We start from the raw sequence: 10954 nt of genomic DNA, 5'->3' as shown, positions 1-10954 counted from the left end.
CACAAAATAAAAATCATAATTACTACACCAAGTCGTGATTTCCAACCCCACCATCAACAATTTCCCGTTTTCGTCTCGCGTTCTCAGTGAATAATTGCGAAATTCCAGTCGCGGTACTCACTGTTCGGTGCTGACTTAATTATCTCGCCGACTCTGACAAACGGAAATACTTAGGCCAAATACACACTGCATACTTCCACACACATGCTTATTAACGCATCACCGATCACACGTCAGCCATATGCTTTGTATTAGAAAACGAGAGGTTAAAAAAAGCTCCCAGAAAAAAATGCTGCTATTCTGGGGATCGCTGGGTGTAAATTAAATTAATTAGAGACTTGTGAAGAAGATTTTATCATTCGGAAGATCATTAGTCTCATACTTTTTGTAATATTTAATAAGCTAATATCTACTCAAAACCATATTGAGCTGTCCGCTTAAACTTGAAAGAAAAAATATTTCCAAAAAATTCTTGGTCTTGTATATACAATATTTTCCAAACTTATTCGTATATGAAGACCCCAAATCAATAACGTAGTATCATGATATGGCGACCATTTTCCACTCTTTGGCACTTAAAGGTAATAACGATGTTTCTTAGAACCACTTAAAAAAATATAACATTTCCAAAAAATATAGAAAGCCTGGATTTATCAATTAAAATCTCGAATAGTTACGCGTTTCTGAGTGCTTCTCAGAACTCTATCCTTTCGCTAGGCGTTAGTTAAACTTGGAAGAAAAAATATTTCTGAAAAATTCTTGGCCTTGTATATACAATATTTTCCAAACTTATTCGTATATGAAGACCCCAAATTAATAACGTAGTATCATGATATAGCGACCATTTTCTACCCTTTGGCACTTAAAGGTAATAACGATGTTTCTTAGAATCACTTAATATTTCCAAAAAATATAGGAATCCTGGATTTATCAATTAAAATCTCGAATAGTTACCCATTTCTGAGTGCTTCTCAGAACTCTATCCTTTCGCTAGGCGCCAGCGATATTGAGTCGGCAAATAGAGCAGAAAGATCAGTGCACTTCCTTAATATTGTCATGGCGCCAGCATTTCTTTTACCCTTTGAGTAGTGAGTTAATTTATACACATTTGTTAATTTGTTTTTAGACACCTAGGAGTGAATTAATTTTACGTAATTTATTATTATTTTGTATTAAATTATAATAAATTATCAACTTTTTATTGCTTTGATTTATTTTAATACTTTTTTGTATTAGTATGTTTTAATAATTTATTATATATGTCATTCGGCTTTTGTGTTTTTTCAAGGGCTCTGAATATTTTTATAAAATTAAAATAAAATATTTCTTATTATGTTTATTCATGTTGTACTTCTTACTTTATTGGTATTAGTTTCTATAGAAATCAAATACAATGTTTTTTATTTATTCTTTTTTCGGTTATATACAGTGAAAGATCGACGACCGTACATGTACGGCGATACCAACAGCACCTTGATGATGCATCACTGTGTCCTACAGTGGCGTGATTTATTACTTTTTTATCAATGTTTCTTTGGGCGCCACTCCACCACACGATGGACGCACGCCATCTATCAGTGTGGGAGAGTAAGGGACCTTTCTTGGGTTAAAACCCAAACCCTTGAGGGGAAGGGACCTCTCTGGCTGCCCGTCTGAGGTAGAGCGCGAGGCACTACGTAGGACGAACAAAGTCAGCGCCCCGGCATCTAGGGTCCGAGTGCTAAGGCTGCGACTGAGGCAGCATAAACACCCCCCATATACCTAGGGGGTGTTGATGTTATTAGGATGAAACGCAATGCATGCAGTGCAATGCAATGGCGGCCAATCAGCGAGAGCTGAGCGCTCGGGAGAAACACTAATATATCTCCAATAACATACTTAGTACTACGGAGGGTGGAGGACCCGCTTACCCGGCCGTCACAAGCTGGGTGCCCACCCATAAGGGTTAGACTCGTAGGGCCTTATTTCAATGTATTCCATGTAGTATATACTTCTATTAGTGTTTCTTATATATTATATTAAGGCTTGTTCAATTATATCAATTGTGTATCCACCGTCAAGCCAAGTTTAATTTGGCATGATGACTAGTTAACTTTTAGAATTATTCATATTTTTTAATACCTAATTTTATGAAATGATAACAGCTTCATACATTATTTTATCAAAGACGGAAAGACAACACGTGGGCTAGTAAGAGACGTTAAAACCGGTATTACTGTTTTTTATTCTTAATAATACCGGTATTGAAAATTTCGGTATTATTGCAATCATTAATTGAGATCATAGAGGAGCTAAAGTCAATATAGCTAAGTGAACTGAAGTCAAATACAGCATTCCACGTTAGTGTATTATATTATATATATTATAGATATTTATAGTTATATTGCTTCTTTTTGCGGAAGTGTTTAAGTGTACAATAAAAGTGTCTGAAATTCTTATATGTATATAATACATATTATACGTCTTCTTTTACGTTAGAAATATTTGTAGTGAGTGCTTCCTTCTGTGGAAGTTTAATGCTGTTGCTGGCCGTGTATAATGCTGATAGATCATCATTAAATGTTGGGAATCTTCCATAGAAATGTAGGAATTTATCCTATGTAATATGTATGCATGAGAGTGCTTCTTCCTTCTGCGGAAGTAGAAATGTCTCTTACCGGTACACCTGTTAGCTACTTCATATGTTCTTTAGTAGTAATAAATTTTACTAACCTGTTATCATTTCATTAGATTAAAAAAATGCTACAAATCTCATTACTGTAATATTAAATTATTCATCTAAAAAATAAACAACAGTCATCATGCCAAATAGAACAACCGAGTTCCGCATTGTTGGTGCTTGTTTTTTCATTTTGTTTTTGGCAGTCATCGCCTTAAAACGAGCTGTTCAACGATTCCGACAAATTGTTAAATCATCCCGATTGAAAACATTTAGAGCGATCGTTTGCCACTAAAATAGAAAGTCGTATTTTATAGTCGTAAACGACGACGGTATTTCGAGATGCGTCTTGTTTTTCGAAAGCGATGTAAAATACAGGGAAAGAAAAAGAAGAAGAAAAATGTGGAAATCCTGCCAAGTGTGTGCGGAGTTACGACAGTCAATATTGACGATGGCATAAAATGTTTATGAATGTATGATAAATAAACAAGCGCATACGCAAATTCGATTCAATTAAAAACAGCTATTTATGTATGTCTAAAAAACTTGGCAAACAAAAATAAACAAAATTAAGGTTCATTGAGGGTTTTTTGCTGTGTTGTTGTTAATGTTGATATATATTTTTCCGGAAAATAATTTTATTTTGGAAACATTAAAAATGAAAATGAATAAGTAAACGACTATATATCCGAATACATTAATATCTTTAAATTTATATTAAATTATTATATATTTTAAATTATAAATTATATAAATTATATGGAGCGTAGTGAGATATTATTCGATGACATCGCCCAGCGTCGCGATCGCGCTCCTTATTCTTGCCTGTTGCGGCCAGGACGTCAGTCCTTGAAAACACTCCTCTTGCTCAAGCCATCCAGCTTCTCAATGAGCTTGCCATATGCACCATAACCGTTTTTTAATTTGTTTTTAAAATATCTACTATTGCTTTATAATGGCCATCGTGGCATAGATATTGCTTCCAAATATATAAAGGGTGTTTTTTAGAGGTTTGTATTTCGAATTGGCAACAATTTTTCAGTTCAGTTCACGAAAATTACCGTGCGCTACGTCCATTAAACGTCCATCCGAGAAAGTAATTCGAATAACCATGGATCGTTTTCGCACCACGCATACTCTAATTGATAATACGCATCCGTAGAGACGTCGTACAGTGCGCACCGAAGAAGTTGTTTCTGCTGTGGAGCGTAATATTTCGAAGGACACAAATGAGTCGATTCGTCATCGTGCACAGCAATTGGAGCTATGTTCATCCACTTTATGAAAGATTTTGCGGGAAGATCTTGGTTTACGAGCTTACAAAATCCAGCTCGTGCAAGAATTGCACCCGCTTGACTATTGTGTGCGTGGTACGTTCGGTGAATGGGCCGAAAACGAGACTGCTCTTGATCCTCATTTTACCACAAAATTCTGTTCAGCGATGAGGCTCATTTTTGGTTGAATGGTTTTGGCATTTGGAGTGAAGAAAATCCACAAGCCATTATTGAGACACCGTTACATCCACAAAAGTCACTGTTTGATGTGCCTTATGTGCTGGTGGAATCATTGGTCCATATTTCTTTAAAAATTATACCGTCCAGAACGTTACAGTCAATGAAGAGGGCTATATATCTATGATTACTGACTTTTTCGTTCCCCGATTGAATGGCATTAACGTGGAAGTGCTTTGGTTTCAACGAAACGGTACGACATGCCACACAGCGCGCATCACAACCAATTAATTGAGGGAAACATTCGATGAGCGCATAATTTCGCGTAATCAACCTGTGAATTGATCTCCAAGATCGTGTGATTTAAAACCTTTGGATTGTTTTCCGTGGGGATATGTGAAGTCATATGGAGGCCAACATTCGCTGCGTTATTGCCGATATACGACCCCAGTTGCTTGAAAAAGTGGTAAAAAATTAGACTTGCGGCGCGGCGCTCAAATGCCAACTAATGGCATTAACTTATCTGGTTAATAAAGACAATACCATGGCCATTACCACAATTTTTATGTGTTTAATTTAATAATAGTTCTATTCCACTAAAAAAAAAAACACCTTTATAACTGTTCTTTTGGCATATAGTTGTTAAAACAATCATATGATGTACATAAGGGCCGGTCGTAGTGCTGTAGATAAGTAGAAGATGATTATATAAGATAAAGTCATTAATTATATCTGTCGCATTTACATAATTTAATTTAAATAGTGACGTGTTAATTGAATTAAATATTTTTGAAGAACAGAACCAATAAACATTCTCTATGTTGATTATTTTACATAATATTTTAAATTACGGTTATAGATATTAATTATACAAAATAGCGTTTTATTTTTATTGCTATTTCCCATGTTAAAAAATGTCTGACTCATTAAAAAATCATTAATTAACAACCTATTTTTTATTATGAACGTTTAAGTTGAAAACAAATAGATACGTGATAGATAAACGCGAACACATATTTTAGAGCGGTAAAAAACAGGTTAAAAATAAAAGTAAATGGTAGCGTATATTTTTATTATTTGATGGAAGTAATTAGTATTTTTTTTAAAAATGTGGAAACATGTACTATGTATATTCATTGACATACACCCACCCATAAAGCGGTTAATCCCAGTCTGCAATATGCGCCAACGCGTTCAGAATTTTGAGCTTTTTCCGAGTAAATGGCGTCAAAATACATTATAGAATATGTTCTCGGTTGGGTGATAGCCTCTGGGTTAGGTGGTGAATAATACAAGATAGCGCTAGCCACTCGGCATCCCATCACTTTTTCATACTCTATGCTCGTGGAGTGTCTCTACCGAGTCACTTCACCACCCACTCGCCTCTCGCCCACCCCTCTCACTTTTGACTTACTTAAATCCACCGAGGGTGTATTATACACCTGTTCTACTGTAAAGCATTTTAAAAATTAAAATAAAAAGTATTTAAAAATAATACAAGAAAATCAAATATTAAAAAAAAATATAATAATAGCTAATCCCAATCTCCAAGATAATAGCAATTGAAAACATTGAAATCCAAACCTGGTATTAGTTACATTACATACTGGTTATAAAGAAGAAGGAAGTACATTGAAGGCGACAAGGTTAAATAAGTTGTAAGTAACCCCTAAAAAAATACAAAATGAAAGTTCGTGAACTTCTTAAGCCGCCAACGAATACGACAAAAAATAATCAACTAAAAAAATAACAAGGTCTTGTGATACCTTTTATTGATACACACGCCTCTGATTATTATTAAGTGACGGTAAGTATGTTATGCTTGCCGTTAAAAAAACGTTAACACAAATACCGAATGTTACATAATCGATTTTGCGATACAGCAAAGTGAAATGCATAAATATAATAAGTGAACGGCAGCTGTGAAAAAAAAATGCATAAAAATCGATTTCTCATTTTTATTACCGCAAAAACTATTTATTATTTAGAAGGGTAAAGAAAAAAATTACCTAAAAATGTATAAATAAATAAATAACGATTTTAGCGTGTAATACCGACTTCCACACTTCCCACTGGTATGTAACCTCCGTCCTTTGGAATACCACAACATTCTACCGCAGCGGACGGCTATAAAATATATTGTGTTTTGAAATTTATCTTTATATAAATAGATAATAAATTTTAAGCTTTAAAAAAATGCGTTTTTTATAAGTGTATAATAAAGAATTAGTGAGACAAGATTTTTTTATGATATTAAATTATGCATATATGATAAAATATTTTTGTATTAAATAATTATTTATTTTTACAAGCACTTTATAAATAATTTATATATTAAATTTGAGCAAACATATGTTGAAATTATTAAATGTACATTAAGTATCTATATCTTTATTTTACTTTATTTTATAAATGAGTTACATCAAAATAAAAATAATATTTTCAAAAATATATTGTTGTAAGCACTAGTACAATTTTTATCGTGTGAAATTTTTCACTTCTTAAATTTAATGCGTAGTCTTTGAAACGAAGTAGTAGTCTGAGCGTCGAGTGTATTTCCATCCCGTGCGTTAATTGGATCATAAGGCTGGCGTACTTCTCGACGTATGCTAGATCCGCGGGTACTGCTCGCGCGACTACAGGCGCGCGTGTGCTGTGCTGCTTTTTTGTCTATTGTTATGTATAGAACGCCACAAACTCATTTGGGAGAATCCAGTTTATTTCCCCGACAAGATAATAAATCTGTAGTAGCTTTCAAAATAATCATATTAGCTCAAACTAGCTTTGAATGCCCTACATCCACGATAGTGATGCCGGGAGACCATCAATAGCTCCATACCGGGAAACCAACCAATGGAAAGCAAACGTGCTCAGTAACAGGGTCGTTAATGAACCAAACGTGGCTTACACGCGACCTGAGAAAGCGAGTGGGAGCACCCACGTACAAAAATACCATACATCAGAGTTTCACAATAAAATTTACACCTAAATATGTTAAACACTGTACAAAAATAAATGCGACGCAGATGATATTTTTTGCCATTTATGTGGTGCTCTTTCCCCTGTCATTATTTGATACGGGCTATCGAGGTCAAGCTATTGTCGGAATGCTCAACATTACTTTTTTAACTAAATAAAAAGAAAAAATGCATGAAATATCATTATTGTAAACATGTCACTGTAACATAAACGTGTGTAACAAAGCTCAAATAAACAATGCCTTGCAATTGAATACATCTATTTTTATTACTTAAGAATTATTTTTAATATAATTCGCAACTCAAGCCGGTTTTATATTATATATGTACATATATATAGTATATAATATATGTAGGTATGAGTCATTTTTATGTTTTTGACGGAATTGAATAATTCAACATGATAAACTTAGCTTTCTCTCTCTCTCTCTCTTTCGAATTATCGATTCCTCGGGGTTCGCGGTTTTTGGGTTTTTTGTATGGCTCTCTTTGGCTCATTTTACATCTGGACTTGCACATACACCCGTATAAAAGACAGATAACACAATAAATTAAGCCTGAAGACAATGGAAAGTGAAAAATTTACGTAGATTGGGTGTTAGAGCAGCAGGAAGTTGATGCTGATTTTTCAAAAAAATCTTCTCTGATGAGGCACATTTCCACCTCTCTGGGCTAATGAGTAGAATTGCCGCATATGGGGCAAGAAATCTTCATGTGATTCATAAGAGACCAACCGCTTGTTTCTACTTTCCCACAATTGGACAAAATAATTTTAGTACAACGGGAGATTTTTGAAGTCAAAAATTCACGTCAAAAGCAATAAAATCATGTCGCCGCCGTCGTAGTGTGAACGGTCGGTTAATTTTACCCGCGTAACACCATTTGAGAATCGCTGCCAGTAATGTCTTATATTTATTGTGTTATTTATATGTTTATATTTTATTAAATAATATTATTAAATTTTAAAGCCGTTCCTCGAGCGTAGCTAACCATTAAATGCTATATAATTATTGTGGAAGCCCTCGTTTTGTAGTGAACAGGGACACACCTATGTGTTCAACATTAGTGTGACTGGGAAAAAATTACCATCTTACTTCGTCTCACTGACATGTACTGCGCGGTTCGCGATTTCGTTTCGATGCACTATACCCCACATTAATACGTCCCTTTCTTTCGTGGTTTCAGAGATCGTCAACATTTTAATTACATTTTATAATATTAAATTAATAAATTTTCCTCTAACTATTCTACCATCACACAAGATACATATTAAAAAATTGATATACGCAATAATCATGCAATCAAAATATTATTCAAGTCAGGAATCATGATGCAATTTATTAAATTAAATTACTATTAAAATTCTTATTTTTTACTGCTTCACTTATTAATTTTCTTTGAATGAATTTTTAACACATGTACATAATTCTTAAAATTTTTTTCAAATAAATAATTAGTTGCTATGGATTACTCGTATAGGTTTTACCTACCCATCAACAAACTCAAATGATCTATATGAGATATTCAGAATACAAGTATAATTTAATGAATGTTTTTACATTTAGATAGGTTTTAATTAGTTGGACTTATGCCGTCTCTTTACTTATGTTTGATAAAATATCTAGTTTGTTGGCAATTAATGTTAGTTCGCCCTTAAGACAAGTACAATTTTAATGTTGTTTCCACATTTTTTAAATATAAAACATCGCATATAAATGTATTTATATACTAGATATGTAACGGTAGTCATCCTATACTCAACACGAAATTAAAATATTTTTTTATCCAATGCTTCATATATTATTGCATTTCTTTACATAATATATATATAATTATTCTCATTGAGAAAAATGCGATTTTTTTTCTCTGCGCGGCTTCTTATTTGTAAAATTTGTAGAAAGTAAAAACGTTTTAAAAATCATAAGTGCTCTAGTTGCGTTTCAAAATATCTATAATTTATGATATAATATTCATTATAAATAACCGCTTCTAGAAAAATAAAAAAATTGGTATAATTTTAATAAATTAAGGTCAAGTGAGTCGTTTTTGTAGTCTTATAAGAGGATCGTAGAAAAAAAAATACATATTTTTTTCAAACAATTAAAAAAAGTTCGCTTACCAAGCGTTTGCGCCTTCTGATATATTTGAAGAGGTGAGAAATACATTAGCAGCGGCGCTTCTGATTGGTCGCTTTTGTTTAACATTTGTTTCCTCAGTCCACGTGGACTGCCGCCGTATCTCTTTCTCTTTCTACCGCACAGAAGCTGGCATTCGTGTGTCTCTTTCTAAGAATCCTCTGCTTACTTTTGTAAGTGCGTACTTTTAGGCACTTGATAAATATTTTAATATGCCCGCCGCAGTATGTGAACTTATATCGGGGGATCACTTATACGCACTTATGGACTGTTGTGTATAAAACGAGTGGGATACTTTACCCACCGTAGGTAACTCCGGTATCCATGTTACCGATGAGACAATGCTGTGTTTGTCTTTTTTTTAACAAAGAGAACACACAAAAAATCTTACACGCATTTTTTAATTTTTTTTATAAATCGTATAAGCTTATAGCTAAAATGCAAAGTAGTCGATTTTTTATTTTGTGAAAAAGTGATATTATTAACAGCATAAATTTTATCGTGCCGACATATTTAGAAATAATCGATGTAAATTTATGTCACATAAAGGTTATCTTACTAATTAATTAAGAAATGGAAACGTTTTATTCATAACGCTAGACGGATGTGTTGACACGAATTGCAAACATTAATTTAATTGTGTTATAAATTAGTGTTCGGTGTAATCGCTGTAAATATTACTTAGTGTAGAATTTCGTTAGTGAATGACATCTGTTGGTAGTATAAGAAAAATATTTGTAGATTTACAAACAACCAAACAATAATATATTTTGCTCTTTATAAAAAAATTTTTCAATGCAATATTAATGTTTTTAAAATGTTAATTAAAATTTAAATACAAAATGTAGTACTAAACTTATCGTTATTTTTTTCTATGGTGCGACGTTTATGAAAAAGTTTAGTTGATAAAACTTAATAATTGCTACAAAATTCTAACAAAATTATATGAACATATCTGGGACGGGCGGTGAGATACTTTCCATCTCGATCGCTCGCGTGTTAAGTGTCGAGAGTGAATGAGAGATAAGAACATGCAGACCGCATGCTTTTATCTCTTACTCACTCTTTATCAATAGGAGAATTTTGACTAATAAGAGAGCGCAAAAAAACAATTCTCAGAAGTCAAAAATCTACGTCAAAAGCGATATAATCGTGTCGTCGCTGTAGCAGGGATTTTATTACTTTTGACATGAATTTTTAACTTCTGAAAAGTGTTAATTGTTTTTGCGTTCCCCTATTGACTAAAAATTCGATTTGAATACATTTTAACCAATACTCTCATATCTGAAGTTTTAAGTATCATATTTTTAAAACATAGTATAATATCCAAGTGCAGACAAACTATGGAGCAATATGCGAAATGTCTGTATTTCTTCTTCCGTTTATTTTCCCCTGAGACTTGAGTTTGCTTAGTTTATATTTTGGACTTGTTCTAATGAAAGTTCTAAAACTAATTAGTTTTGGAACTTTCATTAACTCAAGTTGGTTTTGGTTAATTCGTGTAGTAGCCTTGGGTTTGACAGCAAATTGAGTTTCATCGACATTTTAGAGCAGCATATATAAATAGAACGCTCGTTACCGAGCGTTCCCACTGCAACAGCGCCGACACGATTTTATTGCTTTTGACGTCAATTTTTGACTTCTGAGAAGTCTTTTTCTGAGAAGAAATTTTTGTGCCCTCCTATTGACCATAATTGGGTTTGAATACACTTTAACCATACTCTTACATCA

The sequence above is a fragment of the Plectrocnemia conspersa genome, unplaced genomic scaffold, assembly GCF_051122295.1.
Source record: "Plectrocnemia conspersa isolate PC_06_02 unplaced genomic scaffold, ASM5112229v1 ptg000001l, whole genome shotgun sequence".
Lineage (NCBI taxonomy): Eukaryota > Metazoa > Arthropoda > Insecta > Trichoptera > Polycentropodidae > Plectrocnemia > Plectrocnemia conspersa.
The sequence above is the reverse complement of the archived record's forward strand: the minus strand, read 5'-3'. Positions refer to the sequence as shown.